The sequence below is a fragment of the Euleptes europaea genome, chromosome 11 (assembly GCF_029931775.1).
Source record: "Euleptes europaea isolate rEulEur1 chromosome 11, rEulEur1.hap1, whole genome shotgun sequence".
NCBI lineage: Eukaryota > Metazoa > Chordata > Lepidosauria > Squamata > Sphaerodactylidae > Euleptes > Euleptes europaea.
Genome location: NC_079322.1, coordinates 14,407,648 through 14,423,236, shown reverse-complemented (window position 1 = coordinate 14,423,236; position 15,589 = coordinate 14,407,648).

Genomic DNA, 15,589 nt, shown 5'->3' with positions numbered 1-15,589 from the left:
TTTAACTGGAGATGCCAGGGACCTTCTGCATGCCAAGCAGATGCTCTACCAGAGCCACAGCCACTCCCTGGGCTCTATTAGGGGGAGTGCAGCCTCATCCATAACAGGAGATATCCCAGTTCCTGAGTAAGACCTTTTCCTCACTAGTAGCACCTCCATTTTGTTGGGATTACGTTGCTCTCCAATTGTGCCATGTAGAATAAATATGGTAAGGATAGATACAGAAAAGACCAGTGGTTCCCAATGTGGTACTTGTGGGGCCATAGCTCCCTCCAACACCTCTGTCAAGTGTTTTTAGGAAGTGGGTGGTGGTCAGGTGGGGCTTTTGCCCAGCAAGGCTTCTGATTGACTACTGGAGATTTGATGGACTGTACAGATATATTTTAATGTCGCTTTGGAAGCAGCTGCCACCACAGCACAAGGATCTGCACTGTGTTGCTGAAGTTAAACTGTGGCAGTCACGCTGTGGCTGGCTCCGCCTCGTGAAGCAGCCATTTCATGGCAGCCATTTTGTTGCTGCACCCACCATGCCATGTCAGAATTTTAAATGTTCTCATAGGGTCAAAAAGGTTGGGTATCCTTGGAACAGAGATAGAATAGGAGTGCCTCTCCTTCTGCATTACATGACAAAATCTACTATCCAGGATAAGTGGTGGACACAACTTCTAGGCTTGGTTTACACAAAAGGAAACCAGGTGATAAACTACCCCTTCAGACGAGTAATGGGTATATATGTGGCACTGACTTTATTGTCAGTAGAAAATTCTCACAGAATTTAGGCAAATGTTTTTCTTCGTTCCTACTGTACTGTGGTTTTGATTTCAAGTGTGCCATTTTTATTGCTGCTGCTGCTGCATATCTATCCATAATGTTTATATTTGTAAAAAAAAAATCACCTTCTGCTCTTTTGCATTTTTTTTAGTGACTGTTACCATGATTTTAATTGTTTTAATACGTTATTAACTACCCCCAGGAACATGTTTTGTGGTTGAGGGCAGGATGCAAATGTTGAAATAAATAAAGAAGCTGAAACTCCACTTGAGTTGGCCTCAAGTTGACCTTCATGTTAGCTGGGGGGACAACCCCCCAAAATCATGCAATGTCCAAACATTTCAAAAGGGTTTAAAAAAGGTGACCTAGAGTCAGATAAAAAGTGATACTTGGCTTCAGGACCAAGGCCATTTAGCAGGGCTGTTTCCCCATAGTCACCCGCGCCAACTGCTCGGGTGCTTCGTTTTGATGATGCATGCCTTTCCAGACCATCAGAAAACATGGGCAAAACGTGCAGAAACACGCAGGGAGAGCGAGGCGATCTGTGACGTTTGGAAAAGGCATACATAATCAAAACGAAGCACCAGAATGGTTGGCAGGGGTGAGCGAGCGGAAATAGCCCTGCATAACTGGCCCAAATGACTCCCCCCTTCTTCAGCTTCTGATGTACTGCCCTGAGATGGAAACAAATTAGAAGACGATATCTCAAACCTCTGTTATCCCAGGTTTACAGATCACAGAAACTGTTTCCAAAGGAGACTTGAAACCAAGTACAAAGAATCGTCAGCACTGTTTCTTAGAGGAAACAGATAAGGACCTGCGTCAAGGGCATTGTAAGGGATGCTATGCAGATGCAATTGGACTGGTAGGAAGGTACAAGGCATACTAATTAAATAAAGGTGGTTACATAGATGTCCCAAATTTAGCATCTGCCGTTTTCCATATCAGTGGAAGAACGTCGAGCAAATGCGAGAGCAGCTGCCTTTCCATTTGCTCTCCAGATGCCAGCAACTCAGCACAGAGGGGCCAGATGTTACTTTTCCACTTTGGGGGGGGGGGCTAGGAACCTGTCCTCTTGTCTGATTTCTCCTTTCCTGAGAAAGTAAAACATTTCCTTTGAATACACTTTATTATCCACTGGGGAAACATTTGAGCATTCACTGACTGCCCGTAGCACACATAATTCCTCCTCTCCTTTACCTTTTGAACTTTGGATGTTGCTTCCTCTCGTCAGATTAATTCTCTCCATTACTTCCTTTTTATTGTTGAAGGCTTTCACGGTCAGAGTTCATCGGTTCTTGTAGGTTATCCGGGCTGTGTGACCGTGGTCTTGGTATTTTCTTTCCTGACGTTTCGCCAGCTGCTGTGGCAGGCATCTTCAGAGGAGTAACGCTGAAGGACAGTGTCTCTCAGTGTCAAGTGTGTAGGAAGAGTAATATATAGTCAGAAGGGGGTTGGGTTTGAGCTGAATCATTGTCCAGCAAAGTATTAAAGGTAATGTGCTAATCATTGTCCTTTTTTTTTGGTTCACCTTTCCTCCAATACATGCCGGACATCAGAAGCCTAAATTAAAACTAGAAAGGAAAGAAATATATGTGCTTTGTTTTGTTCTTTGTCTGGCTGGGAATGGTCTGATATTCAGACTTGTATGAACATAGAAACATATAACCTGTACCCTTTCATCCTCTTCTCTCTGCATCAAAATAACCTCTACAGTTTCAAATTAGGATGGAAACACAGGGCACTCTTGTGTACAAAGAACCATCCTTCAGAAGTCAACAGTGATTCAATCTGTTGATCAAAGACACAGAATGGTTTTTTAGAATATTGTCTGTTTTTTTGACAGTACAATGGATAAAAGCCAGCCTACTGCCCTTGTGAAATCAATGTGGCCCCCAAACAAGGAGGTCTTCCAATCATAACAAATAAACTTCTGATCTAACAATATATCTGATCAAATATCCTGAACCCTCTGATGCCGTGTTCCTTTCTTTGAGGCTTGCTACAAGGGGTACTCACCTTGTCATTCAATTTTAACATTCTTACAGTGGCCCACATGTTGGGATAACTAATGGTCACCCTAGGAATTAATCTCTTTTTCCCCAGTTTTGGGCACAACATTTTGGTCTGTAGTGAAGAGATTAAAAACCAATTATCTTGTTGGGTCAGGTTCTAAGATAACCAGAGGCTGTAATCATAAGTAGGGCTAGCAGTAACAGAATGCCAGTCATAGCCAGGATCACCCACTTTTTCAAAATCAACTACAAAATGGATACCCCATCAAAAAATTTAAAAACAAAACAACCAATCCTATCCTTTCTCATAGTTGCATTTCCAATATTTACCACGTAGCCCAAGAGCTAGAAGTAGGGTTGCCAGTGTCACATTCCTGCCCTGGGTCTGTGAGTTCTCACATGCGTGTTGCGTGTTTGCCTGCATGTAAAAGCGTGTTCCTGCATGTAAAAGCATATTTCCTCTTCCTGCCACCGCCCCAAGATATCAACCCCAGCCTCTCAGTAACCAGTGCCTTAGGGAACCCTGGTAAGGCTGCCTCTGAGCAAGTACAAAGGGCAGAGCTTCCAATTACATTAGCTCCCCCTGTGATTGTGTCCTTTAGAATGTAAGAGTGGCCTTAGTGCGTGGGTGAGATTTTCAGGAACAGTCTGCTTTCTTAAACCTGAAAGAGCTTTATTACAAAAGATTAAACTGGAGCACATATTTGGGAAATAGCCGTCATAGTAAGAGACACAGATCTAAGGAAATAAAAAGGAAAAACATATACATAACTTAGTTGCATCATGCAAGTAATCTTTAGAGGGAGCAAACACATCCCCCCAATCCCCCGGATCTCAGGGACGAGTTCCCATGTTTCTGAGCAGAGCTCCCCTTCATCTAGAGTTGCCAACCTCCAGGTACTACCTGGAGATCTCCTGCTATTACAACTGATCTCCAGCCGATAGAGATCAGTTCACCTGGAGAAAATGGCCGGTTTGACAATTGGACTCTATGGCATTGAAGTCCCTCCCCTCCCCAAACCCCGCCCTCATCAGGCTCTGCCCCCAAAACCTCCTGCTGGTGGCGAAGAGGGACCTGGCAACACTACCTTCATTTCATCTTACTTCTTACCCCACTCCTGTTCACTTTGCTTCACCCTCAAAGGAAACATTGACCTTTTAACCCTGCTGAGGTAAAAACGTGTCCAATCCCAAGTTAGATATCTTGCTCACATGGGTAGGGTTGCCAGATACCAGGTAATTATGGAGGCTTCCCCACTCCTCCACATGAAGCCAGCCAGGTGACCTTGGGCTAGTCACATTCTCTCAGCCGCACCTACCTCACAGGGTGTCTGTTGTGGAGAGGGGAAGGGAAGGTGACTGAAGGCCAGTTTGATTCTCCCTTAAGTGGAGGTTGGCAACCTTACATCCAAGTGCCAATACTGTATATCCACACCTTGTTGCTTTTGATAAGATCCACGTTCTAATGAGGCTTCAAACAGACACCTCCCATTCCCATTCTGAAAAACTAATAATGTGTAAATACCACTATGCCTCTTCAGAACGTGATCAGGGATATATGTTGTAGAAATAGAAACATTTTCTCGGTTCATTCAGCCTTCAGAGCATTTGATTTTGCTTCCGTAAAAAGATGCTACTGATTCGTGTGCAGATCTATTCTTTAGCTAATTGAGCTCTGCAAATTTAATATTACACGTTTACCTGCAAGAATTACAGTTATTAATTTTTATTGACTTGTGTGACAGTGTGTCAAAGAATTGGAGATGGGCCAGTATTTCTTTGAAGTGAAGCAACATTTTGCAACCAAGGCCCACCAACTTCTTAGAAAGTTAAAGGTTGGGGGAAGGAAGATGGATCTTCGATTCCAGAGGCTAAACTGTAACAATGAGGTTATCATTTCCATATAGGAGAAAAGTATGATCATTTTGTGCATCTAAGAGCACTGTTGGCCACATATCCAGAGTTAATGTCTTAAAACCCTCCTCGTTTGAGACATCCACATGGGCAACGGGTTTGAATTCCCTCCCATACCCAATGTGAAATGAACTGAACCCTGTGGACTGATGCACAGAATTGTTGTAAGCATACTCAGCAAAAGGCAACAGGTCTACCCAATCATCCTGATGATAGTTAACATAGCATCGCAAATAACATTCCAAAACCGCCATCACCCGTTCGGTTTGTCCATCCGTCTGGGGGTGAAAGGCACTGGACAGTCCTTGTTTCACCCCCACCAACTTGAGAAAAGCTCTCCAGAACTTAGCCACGAAACTAGTCCCGCAGCCGCTGATTACCTTGTGCGAAAACGAATAATGTTTAAAGATATGTGACACGAAGAGGCGGGCCAGTTTCGGGGCGGAGGGCACACCTGTACATGGTACGAGGTGTACCTGTTTAGAAAAAAGATCAGTGTTTACACGAAGTACAGTTTTCCCCTGACTGGGAGGGAGGTCCGTTATAAAGCCCATGGCAATTACTTCCCATGGCCCTGCGGGGGTTTCCAAGGGTTGGAGCAATCCGGGCGGTTTCCCTGGAGTATGTTTGGCAGTGGCACAGATGGGGCAACTGCGGATAAAAGAGTCCACGTTCGATCGCATCCCTGCCCACCAAAACTGACGGCGCAGCAAATGCAACGTCTTTACAAACCCAAAATGGCCCGCTGTTTTAGCTCCATGCACGAGACCCAACACCTCCCCACTTAACATTTCAGGCACATACAATTTATCATTTTTGTACCATAAGTCCCCTTGCTTGACAAGACCAGTAGGGAAAACATTTGAGGACTGTTCTGATTGGTAACCCTGAATAAGTGTGTCTTTGAAAGAGTCAGGTAATCCTTCCAGCCTCCGTTTGTTGGACTCCCTGGAAGCTGGGCTCTATAGAGACCGGGTGCGCCCGGGCTCCCCCGCTGGTGTAGGCGCTGTGTGGGGGGTGGCTGGAGGCTCTCCGTTTACTTCCGCTGAGGGAAGCGGTGCAGGTGGGGTGAAGGGTTCGTTTGGAGGTTGCTCCTCTGCAACCTGTGGGGACGATTGTGTGTGCTTTGGGGTCTGAGCCCGGGTTTGGACTGTTAAAACAGGAATGAGCCCCCTTTGGGCAGGAGTGAAGAGAGACTCTGTGGGGCAATCAACTTTATTCGGGTACTGGGGTAGGCGAGACAGAGCATCTGCCAGTAGGTTCTGCTTCCCTGGAACATGTTTAAGCATGAACCGAAACTTGGAGAAGAAGTCCGCCCATCGTACCTGTTTTGCGGAGAGTTTGCGGGCACCTGTCAGGGCTTCAAGATTCTTGTGATCACTCCAGACTTCGAAAGGGCAGTCAGACCCTTCTAAAAACTGTCTGCACACCGTGAGAGCGTGTTTCATGGCTGCAGCCTCTTTTTCCCAAATAGGCCAATTCAGTTGAGCCTGGGAAAACTTCTTGGAGAAATAGGCACATGGGTGTAATTGATTATCCTCTCCCCGTTGCAGCAAGGCGCCTCCCATGGCAACTTCAGAAGCATCCACCTGCACTACAAATGGTTGGCTGCAATCAGGGTGTTTCAAAATGGGTTCGGAGGTGAACGAGCGCTTAAGAGTCTCAAAAGCATTTTGACATTGGGGAGTCCATTCCACCTGGGCGGACGGTTGCATGGCCGCATCTCCCTTCCCCTTGGTTTTGAGTAGGTCCGTGATAGGCAGTGCAATTTGAGCAAAGTTGGGGAGGAACCCTCTATAAAAATTGGCACCCGAGGAATCTTTGAACTTGCTTGCAAGTTGCAGGTGGTTCCCAGTCTTTTACTGCTTGCACCTTGTCAGGGCCCATGGTTAACCCTCAGTGGGAAATAACATAGCCAAGGTATATCGCAGGAACAAAAGGATTTGTTAGATTTACCTATAACCCCTGAGGAATTAAAGAAAGCAATTGTAAAAGTAAGTTAAATAAATCTCCAGGTTCAAATGGATTTACGGCATTTTATTATAAAACTTTTGAAGAATAGATATCTCCACTGAAGGTTATGAATTTATACTTACAGAATGGTTCTATTCCACAAACTTGGAAACAAGCAAATATAGCATTAATACCAAAATTGGATACAGATTTGTTGGAAGTTAAGAATTATAGGCCTATTTCGTTATTAAATAATGACTATAAACTATTTGTTGACATTTTAGCTACAATATTAAAAAAGGTATTAAATGATTATATACATGAAGATCAAACTGGTTTTCTACCTGGTAGAATGATCAGTCAAAATGTTAGAACGGTGATAGACTTATTAGAATATTCAGAGTATATTCCAACCCCAATGGCTATGATTTCTTTAGATGCAGAAAAAGCTTTTGATAATGTTAATTGGAAATTTATGAAAAAAATATTGGAACATATGGGTTTGGGTATTGGTTTTAAAACAGCAATTGAGTGTATATACACTCAACAAACAGCCAGACTTATGGTTAATGGAGTACTATCACCACAATTAGAAATCCAAAAGGGCACCAGACAAGGTTGCCCTCTTTCACCTTTATTGTTTATATTAGTTTTAGAAGTTTTATTGCATAAGTTAAGACAAGATGATAATATTATAGGTATAAGAATTGGGAGAAATCATTACAAGGTTAAAGCATATGTGGATGATTTAGTGTGTATTTTGACCAATCCTGGTGCGGGCTGGGGTGCTCCAGGTGGTACTGGCGTTGTTTGAACGGGCACTGGCGCTGGCTGAGCTGGCACGGGACCCTGTGCAGGGAGCTGCCAAGCGCATTGCCACTGTTCGAACTCACAACACATAACATCTTGTTGATCCTGCATGTGGGCTATTCGCTCCCTGAGGTCTCGATTCTGCCACTGCAGAAGTTGCACTTCGCCCCCAGCTCCTTCAACCCGCCAACTTTGGGAAACACCAAAATTTGTACTCCTATCCCCGCAGTCTCCCTCTGTAGGGTCCTGCGTCCCTGCGCTGTGGCAGTCGGCTCTAGCCAGCCACGGCCAGAGAGCCGTGAGACTGCTCGGGAGTTCATAAAACGTGGAGTCAGGAGACACCGAGAACAAGGACCAGGCCTCCCATGTCCGGGACCTCGGCTCACGTTCCCAACGCAGTCACCATTCGAGTGGCTGTAAGAGCCTTTGCCAACTCGGCGTCCCGGGCATCGGCTGCTACTGCTGCACAAAGTTGCTCGGCCTCTTGGTGCAAACGGGGTCGAACAGGGCTCGCTGTCTCCGACTGCTCCATCGGGAGGAAGAAGGGCACGGGATCAGACCCCTTCAGGTACATCTCGTTTCCAGGGTCCACTACTGCATACCCCCCTGCATGGCGGTATCGACCCAACAGTCTGTCTCTGCTACTCCTCGCCCTTTCTAGGCTGCGCTGCTGGCAGGTCTCCTTCCACTGCGGGGAACCCCTGCCAAGGTACCGGCGCTGCCATACAGCCAACTCCATGTCCACTGCCCTGACACTTAGTCAGGTCAGTGGAGCGGCGTCCTGCTGGGTAACCTCTCGGACGGCAAGCCAATGGGTTTCCTCCTGGGCTCAACCCACATCTTGGCCCCAGCCAGAGCGCAGACACTCACAGTAGGAAAACAAGAAACTAAAATTAAAAAGTTGATGATTAGAGTCCTAATGTAAGCTCTATGCTTGTTGACAAATCCATAAACAGACTCCATAGGCAGGAAATCCTAAGAAAGCTGGTTTATTTGGAAATATACAACAAGTTGCAGAAGCCAGAAAACTAGAAGGACTCTAATGGGGGTGCAGTCTACAGAGGATCGTATATATAGAAGAAAGGCTACAAAGTCAGGCCACCTCTGGTTGCTAGGGCAACCCTTCAGTTCCCACAGAAGTTAGACTACACATACAACTCTCAAAACATTAGCATGACAGCATAACATAATGCCATAAAACCCACTCTACAAAGCTGCTGTTTCCTCCAGGGGAACTGATCTCTGTCGTCTGGAGATGAGTCGTAACGCAAGGAGATCTTCAGTCCCTATGTGGAGGTTGGCAACCCTAATCCAGAGTATAACATAGTACTGAACCTGCCAGGAAGGGCCTTTTCCCACCAGCTGGGGATGTACATTGTTCAAAGTTATAACCCCATAGCTCCATGTTATTTATTTATTTGCTTCATTTATATGCCACCTTTCTCCCCAGTGGGAACCAAAGCAGCTTACATTCTTCTCCTCATCTCCATTTTATCCCCACAATAATGCTTTTGATCAAGTGCTTCCCTTCTTGCATGCATCTGTGTGCATCTTTGTGTGTGTAGGTTCTCTGTTTGTGTGTTTCCATGTCAGCTAGGCTGGATAAGCCATTTTCACTTGTCCATCAAGTGCAGGTCTGAAACTGACATACTCACTGTGAAAGTGACCAATAAGCAACCTCATAGTATTCCACCTTTGAGGGGTGGGGTTGGATGGGAGAGAAAGAAGAGTGGGAGGGAGAAGTGAGAATGGCCGGTGGGAGAAAACCCCAAATTGACAAGTATGCACAGGACCAGCTTTTGATTTGGGATCAAGGTGAACATTAAACTCGGGGTAAAACAGCATCCACCACAAAATGCGGAGGAAATGCGAGGAGAGAGCGAGGCAACTTCTAAAGGTCGGAAAATACATGCATAATGTAAGCGAAGTCCCAAAGAACCTGGGGCTTGTCAGCGATGGAAGCAACCAATGTATAAAAGGCCTAGCATTCTAACCACTACACCACACTGAATCCTAATTATGAGTAGGTTTCCTCAGTTTTTGTTCCTGTAAATAAAATTGGTTCTTATTCCCTTTGTAAAATGCAAAACCATATTGTCCTTTTAGATTTTTACCTCACTCCATAACTGGCAGCTACTTGGCAAGGCTGGGATTTTATACCCAAGCCAAAATTCTATCTCCTTAAACAATGTTTTTCCTGCTGGAATTGGCTGGCGTCATGGAAAAGGTAGGAAAGTGAGGGAGAATCCTTTGGGTTGGTGTCTAGCCTCAGGAAACATCTCGGACCCATTCTTATATTCATTTAAAGAAAAAAGCCACAATGTCAAAATTTCATATTTGCGTATAGTATAGGCCTGAGCGTTGCAACATGAAATCCTTTACCATTTAAGCAGTAGAGTGGTCAACTGAAGCATATGTATTTTAACCTATTTATCAAGTTTGCACGTTGCCAGAAAGTATAGATGTATTTTTTCAGATGAAGTGTGAAATAATGTACAGTCTGATAAGCCAAGCTGTCACACAGTGGTAGAAGGAATGACCACCTTTCATATTTTCTTTTTCTTTTCTGGTGACCCTACAAAACTGCAATTGCTTTAGAAGTAAATAAGACTCAGCCCCCCTACAGTTCATTTTGGTCTCCCAACAGATTAATGCTGTAGTTGATTAATCAATGTGTTCAACAGATTAAACTATGCAACCTTAGTAGGCACAAATTGGAAATACAGTGCTCTGGTACAACAGCCTGGGATGACATCACAGCATCAACTCCATGGTGTCATATTCTGTGAGATTTTGGTAGCATTGGTGATAATATTGCTCTTTTTAAGGACTAATGGGCTATGATCGGTCTTCTAGTTCAACTATATGTCACGCTGCCAACTCCAGTTTGGAAAATTTGTGGATATTTGGGGGCAGTGTCATGAGAAGGTGAAGTCTGGGAAGGACTCAGTAGGGAGTGTAACTCCATAAAGTCTGACCTCTTAGGCAGCTAGGGGAATGAACATTGGTAGTCTGGAGATCAGTTGCAATTCCAGGCGAACTCCAGGTCCCACGTGGAGGAGGTTGGCAACCCTGCATGAATTCATAACTTCATTTGGTTTTATAGGGAGGCCGTGGATTTTCCTTTTCTTTGCTCTTATATCAGCACTCAGAAGTTAGTTGTTGTTTAAGGACTTCGGAATTTTACCCACCTAAGTGAAATAAGAATGCTCTCATTCACAGGGTCACTTACGTTGATGTGAAACAGAAAGGTAGGGCGAGGTAGATTGCCCCATGTTGCAGTCTGTTAAATACTTCCAGTTTGAAGAACTGGGTTTGATTCCCCCCTCCTCCACATGAAGCCTGCTGGAGGACCTTGGGCCAGTCACAGTTCTCTGCAAACTCTCTCAGCCCCACCTACCTCACAAGAGGAAGGGAAGGTGATTGTAAGCCGGTTTGAGACTCCTTAAAAGGTAGAGAAAATCGGGGTATAAAAACCAACTCTTCTTCTTATCGATTGTGTCATGTATGATGGTACACATTTTACCCCCATGAAGAGAATGCATTTTCTGCCTCAGGCACCAAAACGTCTCAAGGCGTCTCAGCAAAGCCCTTACTTTCCTAGTAGCTCTGATTTAATCTCTTGCTTATATAAAAGAACCATGATAACAGGCAGCTTACTCAGAATAATGTAAACAACCCTTCCAACAGTCACCATAAAAAGAAGATTACCGTGTGAGGAAACATCTTGTCTTCAAAGTGTTCTTCCCCCACAACCACCTCCAAATATTGATCCTCACCCATGTTCATCTATCGTAGAAGCCTTTATTAAGAAACCGGTTCCTACAGCTTGTGATATTTTGTTCAGATGGTATATTCAAGGCCCATCGTCATATACTTTGAATGTTCAGTTCTTTGGGGGGAATATTTCCCCCCAGAACTTGTTATTAGTTGGGGCTGGGAGAGGATTTCACTATACTCTAGCTGCTGTCGTACTTCTGTGAGAGACACTGTTCCCTTTCTTTTTCCTGCTGAGGCAACTCTTGGTAGCTTGCATTCGGCACAAACGTCCTTATCAGTAATCTAGCCTCTTGGTAGATGCAGGCTACAGTATGTGTCAGGTATATGTTTGACAATGTAGGTCAACCTCATGGACAGTAACCTCATTTGCTTTTTCTGCAGTGGCCTACTTAAGTGTCTTAGTACATCTCATCAGTGTTATTCGCAAAGTGGTAATGACTTTTTTTTTTTAAAAAGGAAGATTATTCCATTATGACTGGACCCCAGTGAATGCTGAGACAATGGGAGGCATTTTAATTATCTTAGAAGCATGGGCTGCCACTCCTTACCAATATGTTAATAAGAGCCTTTGGAAAACATCCTTAATTGAAGTAATACATCCTTTACATGGGGCTTTCCTTTCACACGGGGAGTTGTTTATTTGCAAGTGCCACCAAGATCTTTTCCCATTAGAGATTCCATAGGTTTTTCACCTTGGGGTTTTAGTCAAGGAAGCATGTGCTCTGCCTCTGAGCTATGGCCCAACTGTGACTGAGAACAGCCGGAAGAAGAGCTAGGGCCTCATTCAGAATGCCCCAGCACAGTGTAGTGGTTAAGAGTGGTGGTTTGGAGTGGTGGACTCTGATCTGGAAAACCGGATTTAATTCCCCACTCCTCCACATGAGCAGCGGATGCTAATCTGGTGACCTGGATTTGTTTCCCTGCTCCTACACATGAAGCCAGCGGGGTGACCTTGGGCTAGTCACAGCTCTCTTAGAGCTCTCTCAGCCCCACCTACCTCACAGGCTGTCTTGTGGTGAGGGGAAGGGACGGCGATTGTAAGCCAGTTTGGTTCTCCTTAAAAGGTAGACAAAGTTGGCATATAAAAACCTCTTTTTCTTGTTCTTCTTCTCCCTCCCTTCTTCCTTTGAGGGGGTGGAGTCAGGAGTGGGGCCTTATTCCTGGGCCTTTTCCCTCTCCCAGTCTGCCCCTGTTTCCATGGGTGCCCCTGTGCCCCTGCCATAGGTGCCCCTGTTTCCATGGATTTCCATCTGCAGAATATGATTTCCCTATCTTATCCCACTTCAAATGCTACATCACAAGGATAGGACCCCACCCCTCGATAGAATGAGCAGGGACTTGAAGGTTTGCAGTGGGAAGGAGGATTGGCTAAAATTGTAGAAATATTCCGCTGGATCTAACCCATAGAATTTTTGGAGACCCACTACTCCATGTACTATACTTTGGGGGACCCCCTTGCAATATCACTGTCGAGATCAGGTGTCTGTCCCTAGCATCCCATAAGCACACTCATCCAGACAGGTAGATCTTTATTGGGAGCAAAAGGCAGATTTAAGAGCTGACTGCCCACGGGCAGGTGAGGCTGGTAATGGCGAATATAGGCAGGTTAGATGTTTAAAAGCACTACAGGCTGCGAAGGTAAACATGGCTAAGCAACCCCGAGTTAAGCGATTCCCAGGAAGGAAGACTAAACATTAGCGCAGCTGTGGAAAACAGGACGAGCGAAACTGTACACAGACGTTTACAGGCATGAGAACCAAGGACTTCACGTGTAGCCAGAACCTGGCCTAACTCATGTCAAGAGCCTTTACTCCTGCTAACGGCAAAGACCTGACAATCACCCCACACTACCTTTATACTTCCCAACATAAAATTCAGGAATCTCCCATCAGTAAGCACTGAACATGCTTATGTTTTAATTTTTCATATTTAGTGTTTATAATTTTATAGCACTACTGACCAACGGGCTGCATTTCCTTGCCCTTCTGCATCTGATCCAGAGATAAACCCCCATTTCCCAACAAGCTTCCCAGAGCCTCTTCTTTTAAACTAGCACATCCCTTCTCCTCCTGCCTGGCCTTGTGACCCACCTGCAAGACAGTCATGACCCACAGTTTGAAAACCACTGCTGAAAACCATGGCGACAGTGGTGGAAAGCGCCATCAACTCACAGCCGACTTATGGAGACCCCAGAGGGTTTTCAAGCCAAGAGATGTTCAGAGGTGGTTTGCCATTGCCTACCCTGGTCTCCCATCCAACTACTAACCATGGCCGACCCTGTTTAGCTTCTGAGATGTGACGAGATCAGGCTATCCTGGGCCATCCTGGTTAAAAAAACACCATACAATATCTATAAACCATACAATATCCAATATGAAGACCACTGGGAGACATTGGGTGCAATCCTGAAGGCAGGGACCGAATCAGCATAGGAGCCAGCGTGATCCCATGCCAATGTAAGTATCCATTTATCTTGGGATAAGGGGCACTTATGCTGGCATGGGGGGTGGTGTTCATGCTGGTGCCAGTAAGCCTCGCCACTGTACGGGGCTCCGCTGCCAACACAGCCACACCAAGAGCGAAATCCCAGAAGTGGAAACCTGTGCCGGTGTGTGTGTGGGAGCATTCCAGGGGGCAGACCTGCCTTTGGGCAGCATCCTAATCCCTTTCTCCCCAGGGATGCCCCCTCAAGTTGCGGCATTGCTACGCCACCTTTTTTGGCTCGCTGTTTTCAAAGAGGGTATTTCCCCCATTTTACATTTTAAATAGTTTTATTTCATCTGTGGCAGCCAGGAAGCCTCTGCGGAGGTGACGCAGCTGCACCGCTCCAAGCCGCCACGTGTCTACCCCCCCTTCAGGAATGGGCTATATGTCCTTCAGACCTTGATGGTATGTCATCATGTTCCCTTACCTTTAACATAGACCTTATGAGTTGTGTGAGGCCAAATAGCCATTTACCTGGAGAAAATGGCCACTTTGGCAATTGGACTCTAAGGCCTCTCTTCCCCAAACCCTGCCCTCCTCAGGCTCCACCCCAAAAACCTCTGGCCAGTGGCAAAGAGGGGCCTGGCAACCCTACTCAGCAATGTTGGTTATGGTTTGCCTTGCAACCCACAAAATGAGTATCAAAATCTCACACCAGGGTCTTATGAGATATCAGTGGCAGAATTTTCTTAAAGAAACAGAACTCGTTTCACTGATTTTGGGGTTTTTTGGAGTTGGACTGTGAAACTAGGTAACTAAATGCATGAAACATGTCACGATGCCAAATGTGGATGCTCAGCCAAACACATCCACCCAAGTGAGCATCACAACATTGTCATGAATTAGGCTTGCCATTTGTCCACCTGTGATGGGTAAACCCCTGCCTTCGTCCCCAATCCCCTGCCCTCAAGGAAAAAGGGCCAGAAAATGGCCTCCATAATGACTCTCAACAAAATTCCCATGTCTCTATGGTCTTTACCATAGAATTAGTGAAATTCCTAGAGCATTACCTGGAAGTAAAATCACTTTCTCCCCAAAACACCATCAAAATCTCCTGGCATTTGTGGAGGCAGTGCTGGCAACTTTGTCATGCATTCAGGTGCCCACCTTGGCCTCCAAACATTTCACATTGGGCAAGACGGCTGTGCAGGTGCATTTCTTTTAAGTATACGAGTCAGATAGTTGTATTTCTTCAAATATTAGAAAATATTATTTAAAATTACATCAATAACTTCGATGAGGCCATGGTACTCCAATATTTTGGCCTCCTGTTAATCTCTAAAGTGCACTGTTCTATTCTTGGAGAGTAACAAACCTGCCTTCACTGTCAGGCAGAAGAGTGACTAACCTGCTTAGCGCAACACTTGAAATGCATTCTGGATTCCACACAGTTCCCCTCTGGCGACTTTCTAGCGAAGACGGTAATAAGTAAGGTACTTTAAAGGAGACCAGTAATCTTTCTTTTTTAACTGAGAAGGAGGTAAATGTGATCAGAGCCTGTGAGAGGCTCAGAAAGACCATTTGATATTTCATCTTCATTGAGTCACCACTTCTGTGTAAAAAATTTTCTGCACAGAGCGAGGGGGGGGCCTTGGGTTAAAAAAAATTTATGCCACACTCCATAGGGATTTTATTTATTTGTTTGTTTATTATTTATTTATTCACCCTCAGTCAGGTAAACGGAACGTGCTTCAAATAAAGTCGAATTTTGATAGCCAGAGGAGGGATTGGGAATTCCATGAACAGAAAAAATCCCAGCATTTTAAAATTCAGTTATCATTTTCCCAACCTGAAACAGCCCTGTGGGGTTCTTATTTAATCTGTTGGAGTGAACATATAGATGGGATGGGGGAACTGAACTG